Source organism: Petaurus breviceps, unplaced genomic scaffold (assembly GCF_028583685.1).
Source record: "Petaurus breviceps papuanus isolate PSGF00001 unplaced genomic scaffold, PetGlider_PUasm1.0 174, whole genome shotgun sequence".
Lineage (NCBI taxonomy): Eukaryota > Metazoa > Chordata > Mammalia > Diprotodontia > Petauridae > Petaurus > Petaurus breviceps.
Window position 1 is genome coordinate 34,835,660 of NW_027185761.1, and position 14,043 is coordinate 34,849,702.

A 14,043-nucleotide genomic window follows, 5' to 3' on the forward strand; every position below is an offset into this window, starting at 1 on the left:
GTAAGGTTCCAGGGTTTCTGTAACAGCAACATCCACTATCAGCAGAGCAATCTGGCAAAGTAACATCAAAACGGACAAAGTCACAGCCATGCTTCTTCCCAGTTCTGCTCTATCCCAGCCTGTACTACTACTTTCATATGGTCATTAGACCCTCCCTGTTCCACACCTTGTTGCATCAACAAGTTTATCCCACTTTCACATCATAAGGGGCTCAAACTAGGTGCTAAATACTTAAGAAGCTGAAGCAAGGCGCTTAGTTCTACTTTGCTTACCATTACACAGAGGCAGACTTAAAACAGAGATAGGGAAAGATTCATAGAGACTAAAAAAGAATAGCAGAAGGAGAGACACAGAAACAAGGAGACAGAGAGACAGAGAAATAGATACAGCAGGATAGAGTGAGAAAGAAAAAAACAGAGAGACAGAGGACAGAGAGAGAGAGACAGAGATAGAGAGAGACAGAAACAGAAAGGCAGAGATGAAGTTAGATCGTTAGATCATTGATAGCCAGATTACTTGCACCAGGGTATTACCAATCCTGACATTCATACTTTAATAATTCTTAATTGTTTTATGAAATTTGGGGACTGCCATACTACCAGAAAGTCTTTAGAGACTTAAAGTCTAATAACATTGATATTTTAGCATACATGTCTTGATTTTTCCCATGAAATAATTGAGAGAGCTATTGAAAACCAAGTATTGATATCTCCTACAGAATTGTTTTAAATGCATATTGGCAAAAAGAATTCATTTTAATGGAGTTAATCCTTGCAGAAATGGATAACAACAAGATAGTTAATCAATCCATATCCAGTTTAATCACATTTAGTATCCACTGGGAATTAAGGCTTTGCAAGGACAGTAGAAAGCCTAATTCTCTAATCCCCTTATGGTGCATACTGGACTCTGGACTTTGGCAGTGTTTTGAGAATGGGTCTTGATCCTCTGCATTTCTCAGAATGTGCCCAGCATTATCAGTGTATGTAATTTATAACTGAACCAAGTTCAGTAACATTTTATCTCCAAAAGGGAAAATCAAATTCCTGACTCAATTTTTTTTCCCTTGCTGTCTATTTGTGAACCAGCTTTATAATTGTTAGGTAGAGTGAAAGCAGTTTAAGAAATGGGTTTAGGTACCCTCACAAAGCTCACATTCTAATTTGTCCATTTCCCAGAATTTCTTTCTTGGGTTGGATTCTGAAATACTAATTATGCATCCTAAAGAAGCTATAACATGTATCCAGTTTAATATATAGAAACCATGTGATCTGGATATTTTTAAATAAATGAGAATAGTAAGCTGTAGTCTTATCCTCACCCATCCATCCATCCATCCATCCATCCATCCATCCATCCATCCATCCATCCATTCATCCATCCATCCATCCGTCCATCCATGTATCTACGTATCTGCCTGTCTTCCTCTATGCTGCTTTGTCTATCTTTATCTCTGTCTCTGTCTGTGTCTCTCTGTATCTTTGTGTCTCTCTATGTCTCTGTCTCTGTGTCTCTGTCTCTCTCTGTCTTCCTCTCTCCTGTCTATTTGTGGTCTGGAAAGGATATTTCTCTACTGCACAGAGCTTTCAGTGAGAATATTCTTTATCAATGCAGCTCAACACCTGTTCTTGCACTAAATGTTTTTGAGAATAGCCTTTATCACTGAGATTTTATGTCTAGGATTACTCAGGCAGTATAACTCAAGGGGACAGTGGCACAGTGGATAGGATGCCTACCCTGGAGTCAGGAGAACCTGAGTTAAAATCTGGCCTCAGGTACTTACTAGCAGTGTGCCTAGACAAGTCACTTAACTCTGCTTGCCTCAGTTTCCTTACTTGTAAAATGAACTAGCGAAGGAAATGACAAACCACTCCATTATCTTTGTTAAGAAAACCCCAAATGGGGTCACAAAGTCAGACACAACTGAAACAACTCAACAACAACAAACAACTCAAAGGTGAAACCTGAACCCACTTCATGCCAAGTCAGAAGATCATTCTGTTTTCATTCTGTATGCATATTCCCCCTCTGATCTCTGTCATGCAGAAATTACAAAGCATTCCCCATCAACAGCACAGGAAATAAAATTGGAATCATAAATCTCATCCCCATTCCAGCAGGTGATACAGCTTTGATACTGAAATAAAATTCATGAACAGATTTTCAATTAAATATCTCATTGTATAGAAGTAATGTCATAGAAATAATAAAATTTCTCATATGACTTTCCACAAAAAGGCTGGGTAGATTGCAAGCCTCATATGCACTCTTGTTACATAATAAATCTTCTCTTCCCCATAAGTAAACAACTTTATTGAATAACAAGCATTTGTAGAAATAATGATTTACTGCATCTCATACCACTCATACAGGATGCTAATAAACATAAGTTACTTCTAAAGATGGGGTCTCTTCGATGCATTCTGGGATATGGCATGTGAGAAGCCGTTCATTGTGGAGGGTCCATTTAGCAACAATGTGGAAACTATTGCATTAATAGGGAAATACATCGATGGAGAAAGATTCCCATCAAATCAAGATGTTGGGAGTATGTAATATGGATCATTTGGCTCAGTAATTGGAGTACTTTGGAATACATATGTCAGAACAGATGAAGCCAGGATACATCAGAATTCCAGAAAGAGAGAATCTCAGAGTTGTGAGGGAAATTGGAGGTTGCTATCTGGTTTAACCCATAAATTAAGAAGAATGCCCTGTACCACAGCTTCAAGAAAGTCTCCTTTAGACTCTGTTTGAAACCCTCTAGTGAAGAGTAGTCAAATACCTCTCTAGAAAGACTATCCTGTTTTTGGACAACTATAATCATTATAATTATGAGAAGTGATGATTGGAGGCCTGGGCCTGGAGTCAGAAAAACCTGAGTTCAAATTGAGTCTCAAGTGTTTATTAATTGTTTGGCCTTGGAGAAAGTACTTAACATCTGTCTTCCTCAGTTTCCTTAACTGTAAGGTGGGGATAATAATAGCAACTACCTCACATAATTGCTGTGAGGATCCAATGAAATACTATTTTTAAAGCATTTAGAACAGTGCATGGTTATAATAGGTACTATAGGAATACTAGTATTTGCATTTTTATATACTTTCTGCTCATGATTTCTAATTCTGTTCATCCCCGTTTAGTCAAACAACAAAGCATTTATATAATACTTTAAATTTTGTAAAGAGTTTTACAAGTATTAATTTATTTGACCCTCAGAACAACTCTGTGAGGTCGGTGTCATTGCCCATTTTACAGATGGTCAAAATAGATTGTCCAGGTCTATGCTGTCCCTCTTGGTTGCCCATCTCTAAACACTTTCCAGCTAGTCAACATTACTATATACCTCCAGCTTAATATCATTTCATATTATTTCTCTCCTGAGTCAGGTAAACGTGTCCTCTTTCCTATATGAAAATGACACCCACAATCCAGAGGGCACAAGGATAATGAGGTTTTTTTCCTATTCCTTTTTCCAGTTTGTGATAATCTAGTTGTTCAAAACATAATTTAGTGAGTGATTATATATTTGAGAATAGGATTCACCAAGAAATCCCTTTAAATATCAAGTTCTCCTAGAAGTCAAAAATGAAATTTAAAAGGATTTAAAGCTAGGTGAAAGCACAGAAATAATTTAGTCTAGACTTTTTATATTCCAGATGAGAAAGTTGAGGTCCAAAGATTCTAAAATATTTCCCCAAGATCCTGTAGGTCGTACAGAAAAGAACTGGGATTCAGAGTCACACATTTTGTCATCTAAAATCCCCAACTGTTCCTACTACAAAACATGTGGTTTGTTTCAGTTGTGCCTGACTCTTTGTGGTCCATTTGGGGTTTTCTTGGCAAAGATACTGTAGTTGTTTGCCACTTCTTTCTATAGCTCATTTTATACATGAGGAAACTAAGGCAAACAGCATTAAGGAACTTGTTCAAGGTCACATAAGAAGTGTCCAAGGCCAGATCTGAACTCATGAAGATTTATCTTCCTGACTCTGGGCTCAGTGCTCTGTCCACTACACCATCTTGCTGTCTATGCATGATATACAATCTATGTTGAAACTTTTATTTTTCCATAATCTCCTTAGTAAATCAGTGTGGCATGGTCAAAAGTATATTGGATTTCAAATCAGATGACATGTCTTCAGTCCTGAATCTGCTCATTCCTCCCTGTGTGATCTTGGGTAAATAATTTGACTTCTCTCATCCCCAGTATTTTGTTTAGTAAAATAGGTGATTTAAATCGATAACCACTACATTTTTTCCCAATTCTACATCATGTGACCCTATGGCCAAGAAAACAACAACAACAAACAAACATGCAAAAAACTCCCCAAATGCACAACAGCTGCAGGACAATTGACTAGAAGCAAAACTAAGCGCTTCATGCTGACTTAGATGGCTATTCGTACCATTAACTGTAAGACTTAGACAATTCTGCACAGTGCTTATATTACTGTAAAGCAGTCAGATAGCAGGCCACTGACAGTTAAGAAAATAGGTTCTCTAAGACACTTCATCAAAGTATTTAGAAGTGGTCAGCCATGGGGGAAAGTTTAATCAAACCATTTCCTTAGCTTTCTCCATCCAGCTATACAGTATGAAAACAATTAAGTCTGAAAAGGGAGATAAAAGGTAAAAGAGACAAAAATGGTTGGATTATGTGTGGGTGGTGGGTAGGGATGAGGAGGTATTGATCTCAAATACCATGTAGTAAGATAGGTGAATTTCAACTTTTTCAGCTGTTTATTAAAATGGATAAACTTGGTTGAATGTTTTCCTAGTAAAGCTAAAACCCTAGAAGTCCTAATGATTTTCCCATCCAATGTCCAGATAAAGTGCTAAAGGAGAAGAAAGGTAAATCTAGATCACATGTAGAAAATAATAATCCATATCTCCCTAAACCCATTTGATATGTCAGCATCTGAATAAGTAAAAAGCTAGTAAAATAGTTGTCTTAAATTCAGTGGCATACCTATTGAAAAATGGTCCATCAAGCTTTGGAATAAAAGTTATTTTTTTCCAACTTATCCCCACCTGCTGGACCTCACTATTCCTCATAGTTAATAGTCCTACAACTGTAGAGGTAATTGGTCTTATTTTACTGGTCAATATCTGTTAAGCACAAAACATTATAGCAACATAATACTCTTTCCATAGATTTGCCTTTGCCAGAATATAATTATAGCTCCCAAATAGGAACCATGAATAGTTTTCTTCTTAGTGGAACCCCAGGACATAAAAAAGTCATTGGGTTAATAAGCACATTTGATCAACTGAATAAAACACTGCCATGCTATGTAAAAGCTGTGGAAATTTGCCTAGGTGATCGTATTTTAGAAAGGGGACATGCTGTTTCTAAGATAATTTCCTTGGGAGAAAATAACAGAAAGAAAACAAATGGAGATAAAATAAAGTCAGTTTTTGTTTTGTTTTGTTTTTTTTGTTAGGATCATGAAAGGTAATGTGAATCAGGGAACATATTCATCTCCAGAGAACTGAAAGTGAGAAAACAATGGAAGGGTGCATGATGAATATGTTTATGTCTCCAACAAGAAATTACAAAGGAAAAACAGAATAAGGATGTGATTAAAGATGTGTATGATGCAAGAAGATGAACTGCTCATGTGTTAAGTAAAAGACAACCAGTAGACTGATGGATGGACCATATGTTCTATAGATATCCTTAGGGTATCAATGGAAAGTGAGAAGGGCCTGTGGTTGATGCATAGATACCTTGTGGTGAATTTATGGCAGAGCCTGAACCAAAGTTGCATAGGCATAGCGGGTATAGGTGGGGTGATCAGCAGGAAGAGTGTGGACACAACCACAAGAAAGAGATGATATAGACATTGGGATACTTGAAATCTCAAAATATTTTTTAATAACTCATATGTACAATCATGTCCATAGTATATTATGCATAGGTAACTGGACTTGGAGTTGTGAAGACCTGAGTTCAAATCTGGTTTTAGACACTTAATGCCATGTGGCATATCTTGGCAAAACTACTGGAGTGGTTTGCCATTTCCTTCTTCTGTAGATTAACACAAATAAAGGTTAAGTGACTTGCCCAGAGTCACATGGCTAGTAAGTATTTGATAACAGATTTGAACTCAGTTCTTCCTTACTCTTGGCCTACTTCTTTTGCCATTGAACCATCTAGCTGCCCCCAGACTTCATAAGTATGGGGCCCTCCTAATAAGGAAACTCCTTTCATATATACAGATCTTCAATTCATTTGAAATTCATAGTATTACAGATACTCAGATTCTCAGTATCTCAGTGCCTGGGGCAAAAGGGGGTTGAGTAATTGAAAATCTACCCAACTGAAGTATGTGAGAAACAAAACTTGAACCAGGTCTTCCAGATCCCCCAAAACGTTGTTCTATCTGCTATACTATACTAACATTTAGGAGCATATAGTGGGATACTTTTCTTTATTTCTTTTTAAAAATACCTTGTTAATGTAAACAAGTCAATGAGTAGCTGCCAAAATGTGATTTTGCACTTAAACATGGAATGATGTTTGCTATGCAGTCCCACAATTTGTGGACAGCTAAGTGGTGCAATGGAAAGAGCACAGGGCTTGGGATCAGGGAGACTCCAGTGGATTTGCCAAGAAAACTCCAAATGAAGTCATGAAGAGTTGGACCTGATTGAAATAAGTCAACAAGAGTAATACACTAATCACCGACTCTCATAGTTAAAATGGACCTCAGATATAGTTTTCTTGATCATCTCTTACTACAAGATACCACAGACAATAAAATAACTTATTTTTTCTAGCCAGTTTCTCTGATAAAGGCCTTATTTCTTAAATATATAGATAACTGAGTCACACATATAAAAAAGATAAGAGACATTCTCCAACTGATAAATGGTCAAAGGATATGAACAGGCAATTTTCAGAAAAAGAAATTAAGACTGTCCATAGTGATATGAAAAAAAAAGTGCTCCAAATCATTAACGATTAGAAAAATGTAAATTAAAACAACTCTCTGGTGCATCCTTACACATATCAAAAATGACAAATGCTGGAGGGAATGAGGGAAAATAGGTACACTAATGAGCTGTTGGTAGAGTAGTGAACTTTTCTAGTCATCCTGGAAAACAATTTGGAACTAATCCCTAAGGGTTATAAAACTGCACACCTTTTGGCCCAGCAATACCACTACTAGGTCTGCATTCTAAAGAGAACAAAGAAAAAAGAAAATGACTTTTAAATGTACAAAAATAAAATATTTATAGAAGATGGCAAAAAAATTGAAAAATAAAGGGAAAAATTGTCAATTGGGGATTGGCTGAACAAGTTGTGGCATATAATTGTGGTGGAGTACAATTGTGCTATCAGAAATGACAAAGGGTAGATGATTACAGAAAAAAAATGACATGACACATATTAACTGATGTTAAGTGAAGTAAGAACCATTGGAATATCAACATGCATAGTAATAGCAGTGTTGTAAAGAGGATCAGCTGTGAAACACTTGGCTACTATGTGCAATACAATGTTCTAAGACAATTCCAAAGCCTCCTAATGAAAAAAAAATGCTATCCACTTCCAGAAATAGAACTGATGAAATTTGAGTGAAAATTAAAGGACAATTTTCTCACTTTGTTATTTTTTTATCACTAATATGGAAATGTTTCATATAATTTCACATGTATAATTGATATAATATTGCTTATTTTCTCAGTGGATTATGGAGGTGGTGGGAGGGAGGGAGAGAATTTAAAACTCAACATTTTAAAATAATATTAAAATATATTATAATTTTTAAAAAGTTTAAAAAATCGTCAAAATAATTGAGGCCAAAGGGGAAAAAAAAGACTAAGATGTAATAAAAGGTCTGACCTACATTAATAGAGGGATTTTCCTCACTGGAGACTTCTCTATACTAATGTTATAGGAATGTAAATTTTTAAGATCTTCCCTGCCCCTAGTCTTAAGTGCACCTGGAGCCTATGGTGGGAGGCTTGTTTTTCAGGAGATACATTGTGATTGGGCAGTGGGTCAAGAAGATTGTTACATTTTCTGAGCCAGGGGAAGACTATATAAAGCCTCATGTGAGGTTTTGTTTGGGGCTCACTTTGAAAATTGTTGTGTGACTTAACCAGATGAGACTCTGGGCATCTGTTGTTGAGCCCCCCGTGGCTTTGAAAACCCAGATGTTGATGCTTCCCTCTCCAGTAACTGTGATTTGGTATGGATGTAATGGTTCGACAGTTGGAGGCCTGTGTGTTTGAAATGTTTCTCTCTGTATATTCTGAAGTTCAGGGTGCTGACTTTTCCCCCTGAACTAGGTAAATTATATATTTGATTGATTAAAGCAAGATTGTTAACCCGTTTTGAGTTGCTTTCCTTTAGAAAAGCAGATCTAAGAACCTGTGTTGGCAACCACTCTGGATATGTTGGGGTGCTTGCTTCTACAACTAATGAAATCATAAGTTCAGTCACTATCCCTATTGCATAGCACCTAAAATTGTGCCTTGCATATAATAACAACAACAAATTTATGTGTGTGTGTATTATAGTATGTATATAACATATATATATATATAATTTGTGTATATAGCACCTACTATGTACAAAACACTGCGCTAAGCCCTTTACAAATATTATATCCTTTGATCCTCATAACAACTCTGAGAGTTAGATGCTATTATTATGCCCCTTTGGCAAATGAAGAAACTAAAGAAAACAGAAGTTACATGACTAGTCCAGTGTCACACAGTTAGCAAGTGTCTGAGACAGGATTTAAATCCCAGTCTTCCTGAATTCTTGCTCAGCCTACTACCCACTGTACCACACAACTACCCATATAGTGTGTGCTATTAAATATTTGCTAAATGAATTAATGAATGAATAGATTTGTTCTTCATCTTCTGTTGCCCTTAAATCAAAGCAACATCCAGTAAAAAAAAAGAACTTCAAGTAATTAGGGCAAATGAACTCCCCATCATTTGGTATGTGAAATTACCTCTCATTGAGATTAATGTTCTAAACTAGGTTTGTAAAGTCAATAGGTGGTGAATATCTAATGAGAGAAAGTAGTTACCCGGTCCTGGGATGTTTTGCCCTTCACCATGTCTCACCCCCAGTTTATGAGCTTGAAAGAAAATGTTAGAAACAGTGAAAACAGTTAAACTATTCACCATAGAGTGGGTTGAACGACACTTTCCTTTAACCAAGATATTTTCAATTGCTCAGGCCCTTCAATCAGAAGGACTATATGTCTGTGCCAAATCGACTGGCAACAGCCAAGAAGTAAATTGACTAAATATCAACATGCCTGACGACAGGTAACTAAGAATATAAAATAGATGACTTCACTTTGTGGACATGTGCATTATACTACACAGTACTGATTTCCATAGATATCCTGACCACAAACACTAACTCCGCATAGTATCCAACTCAGACAGTGGTGCCCCAAACCCCAGTCTATTACAATGCAGCAGAGAACTCACAGCATCTGTTGTTGTGATTTGTGATTTTAAACTGGGCAACCAGAGGCTCACTGAGACAGTTAAAGGCCCCTTCTACACTATGCTAGCAAATTAGGTGAAAAGTGAAATATTCAGTCAATCTTCAAGTATAGTTCTAGAGTCTGACATCATGTAGACAAATGCTATGGATGACTGACTGATTTTATTTCAATTTACCATTTGGACACTTGGTGAATAGAAAAGATACAGCTTGTATATCACTATATTGTTGGAAGGACAGAAATAGCCCCACATCAGCCTCCAACAAGTCCTTTAATTATCTGTGTTGTATTTCCTTTAAGTTCATAAGACTCCTTAGATGTGCTGGCTTGCCATATTCCAGGGAATGATGATTGAAAACTTTGGTGTTTATGATAGGAAGGATATAAACTGTAGTAAGCATTAAGATGGAGAGAAAACAGAAACCACAGGAGAGCCCCAATATTCTTTTTATCCCACTGAGTACTTTAATGAATATATTTAAATGCTTGGAATAAATCTTCCTGTTTATTTCAACAAAAGTCAATAACATTGCAGTTCCTAAGGGGTTGAGAGACTAAGCATTTCCATTTTCATTGCCTCACTTTAGAGACTTCAATGTGACTAACCAGTTAGCATAGGGTAAAGTTTGATAGTGATGGTCTTGGGGAGGATTCCACCCACCCTCCCTACAAGAGAAGTGGACAAAAGTAACAAAAATCAAACACACACACACACCCACACACTCTCTCTCTCTGTCTCTGTCTCTCTGTCTCTGTCTCCATCTCTCTGTCTCTCTGTCTCTCTCTCTCTCTGTCTCTCTGTCTCTATGTCTCTGTCTCTCTGTCTCTCAGTCTGTCTGTCTCTGTCTATCTCAGTCTGTCTCTCTGTCTATCTATATGTCTGCCTCACACACAAGCAGAAAACTAATTTTTTTTACACATTATGGTCTCTATTTTCAAGTATCATTGCCTCTTTCTGACTTTGAAAGCAGTTATCACATAAAAGCAAACTATTTTGAGTACATTTAAAGAAAAAAAGGCATAATGTAGGTTATTACTGATATAACTTTCAAGAAAACTTCAGCTTTTTGTTGTTGTGTTTCACATTGCTGTCTCTTCTAATTGCAATCTCTTACCCCGGAACCCATCATCTTTCAGAATCCACAGTTCACCACTCCCCATACTAGAGGATAGAGGTATATTACAGCATTCATCTTGTGCAGTCAAAATTGATCATTACATTAATCTGAAGTCAACCATATTTTGGTGCTAGACATTTTACAATGAAATTTAAAGTATGACTTTTTATCATAATTATTTCTAGATACATCATTACTCTCATACACATATTGATAGATAACTTAAATACCATTGGTTTCTCATATATTGGAAACTCTAGTCAACTTTCTATGTCTACTTTTAAAATGAACAATTAGAATAATAATGTATCTCCTCTAAATAGAAGTAGACTCATAGATTTTGTAATTTAATATCCTTTGGTAACATCTTTTCTTCTTTCTAGTTCCACGTGAACTTAGAATGCAGAACAAATAGGCCTTTCTCATCTGAGAACACCTTCAACTTGATTTTGTCCTTCGTAATTCTACAGTGGTCCTTTGCTTTGGAATTACCAAATTAAAGGCATAAGATATTCCTAAAATTGACCTCTGCATTATTCCTCTAACCAGTCTTTTGTTTCCACATTCTCTAAGCAGTCTACCTTGCATGACAATGTGAACATGCAATTCCCTTAGTCTCTAATTCTGAATGAAGTAATTCATTATAACCATCCCTAGATCCCCTGCAATTTATCATTTTACCAGATTGGCTCAGACTCAGAGAATGAAAGTAACGTGTCTGCTGCCACATGACTATAGCCAAAGTTGGAATTTGGACTGTTGCTGTTTTTGACTCTTGGGTCCAGAAATCAATCCTCTACAGTCTAGAAGTGTCAGACTTCTGCAAAGTGAACAAAACTCCAGAGTGCTGCACAAACTAGATTAAAATGTGATTTGGAAATGTTTAACAGAATAAATAAAACATAATAATAGACAATATTAATTCATCATTTTCTAAGTCAATATATATCCCACAGTGATACCTTTTCTTTTTTAGTTTGACACCACACTGTAGAGTATGTTAACTTTGTAGTCAGGAGTTTATTTGCGGCTCTTAATCTAGCCTTTACAATTGCTTTTCCTGAGTTAATTTATCATCAGTAAATTAATCAGAAAGCATGTATTGCATGCTTTCTTTGTGTCATGTACTACATTAAAGTCTAAAAAAGCAAAAACATGGTCTTTGCCCCTCATGGAGCTTAAATTACAATGGAGAAGCAACATGAAAATAATTATGTATGTACAAGATGTACTCAATTTAAATAGGAACCAATCTTAGAGGGAAATACTAGCAGTGGGGGAGAGGTGAATCACCCTGCAGAAAGTGAGGTGATCTAACTAAAGTAACACCTGACATGTAATACCCTAATTTCTTACCCATAGTAGGTGCTAATCAATATCCAAGAATGAATTTCTTGATGCATAGGTATAGCTTAGGCAGAGAATCCACACAAAATGCAATATTCAACCTGATGGATGGCACAAGTACTTTGAATCATCACCAATGATAAAGTAATTCAAATAGCAATTATATTTGAATTTGAAATGCAATATTCTGGAGCACATTTTTTCTCCTTATGTTTTACTAAGTCACATATTCAAATTAGCAATACTGATGTCACAAAAAGACTTTTAAAAGTATGATGGATTTACAACCTGGTCCAGTATTTTCATTTGTGTGACTGGAAATATTTGGTAGCTTAAGAGTATGAAAAAATTCTGGAAGTTATTTTGTTCTGTCTGCTTTTAGTATTTCAGAGTTACATTCATCCTTCTTGTTTTTTTGCTGCTTCTCAAATGTAGGAGGAAATGCATGTCAGTAGATAAATCTTTAACTTGCGCCTATGGTGAAACTGCTAGTATCCCATGCCCTTGGTATTCCAGGGACTGATATAAACATCCATGACACAGTGACTATACATAAAATGATAATTGCTATACTGATTAAAATATAAACAATATGTATGTGAAAGACTCCTATTAAAACATAAAGGCATTCTTGGGCAAAACATAATAATGATAGTGACCCAACCAGGTGAAGCAATGAATAGTGCGGTGAACATGAAGTCAGAAAGAACTAAGTTCAAATTCAGGCCCAGATCCTTTCCGGTTTGGTGAGTCTGGGAAAGTCTCCTAACTTGTAACTGCCTCAGTTTTTTCATAGGTAGATTGGAAATAGTAATAGCAACTATAGACTCTACAGAATGTGAGTAATACCAATGACCAGAGATGTTGGGAGGATAAAATGAGATAAGATTTTTAAAGTATTGTATAAGTGTTGTTGTTGCTGCTGCTGTTGCTGTTGATTTAGTAGCCAAATAAAGGGATCTAGGAGTCCATGTGGATTTGCTTAATACAATAGTCATTTTTGGCCTTCTAGGCACAAAGGGCAGAGAGGGATGTATTAGTTTTTTTTTAATTGAATCAAATTAAAATAATTCTTTGTCCTTTATAAACTTACAATAGCAAGAGGAAAATAAAACACATTTTTTAGAAAAAAGTGGAAAAAATATAATAGGTACAAGTCATTCAGAAATTTTTAAAGAGAGAGGGATCACTTGTAGAACATAGGAGAGGACAGCCAATTACAGGAACTTTCATCGAATGCATGATACATAAACGGGGCTTTAAAACATGAGTAAAATTAAAACCTGGTAGAGATTAGAAAAGGAGCTAGGAGGCTCAGTGGATAGAGTGCAGTCAGGAAACATCACCTTAATGAATTAAAATTGACCTCCGACACTTACTATCTGTGTAACCCTGAGCAAGCCACTTAATCCTCTTTACCTCAGTTTCTCACCTGTAAAATGAGCGGGAGAAGAAAATGACAAACCACTCTGATATCTTTGCCAAGAACACCCCAAATGGGGTCACAAAGAGTCAGAGATAATGGAAAGGATGGAATAACACCCACAACAGTAGATTAGAAGGAATGTATTCTAAGCAGAGGCAATGAGCAAAGGCATGGAAGTGGGAAATGATATGACTGACTTTGGCATATGCCTCAAACTGGATTTACAATAGGTATCAAAAACTCAACAAGTCTAAAGCAGAATTAATTATCTTTCACCCACACCCTTCCCTCTTCAGAAATTCTCTATTGTTATTGGGGGCAGTACCAGCCTCCCAATCCTAGGCTCATAGCTTTAGTGTTATACTTGAGTTTTCACTCTTACTCTCTGTATCTGATCCATTGTTAAATTATGTTGCTTCAACCTTCACCACACCTTTCATATGTGCCCCTTATGCTATCATAATAATAATAATAACAGCATTTTATATAGTGCCTACTCTGTACTATGTACCAGACACTATTCTAAGTGCTTTATAATTAATATTTTATTTGATTCTCACAGCAACTCTGAGAGGTAGGTGCTATTATTATCCCCCCTTTCCAGGTAAGGAAACTGAGACAGATAAAGATTAAGTGATATGGCCAGTCATATAGCTTGTAA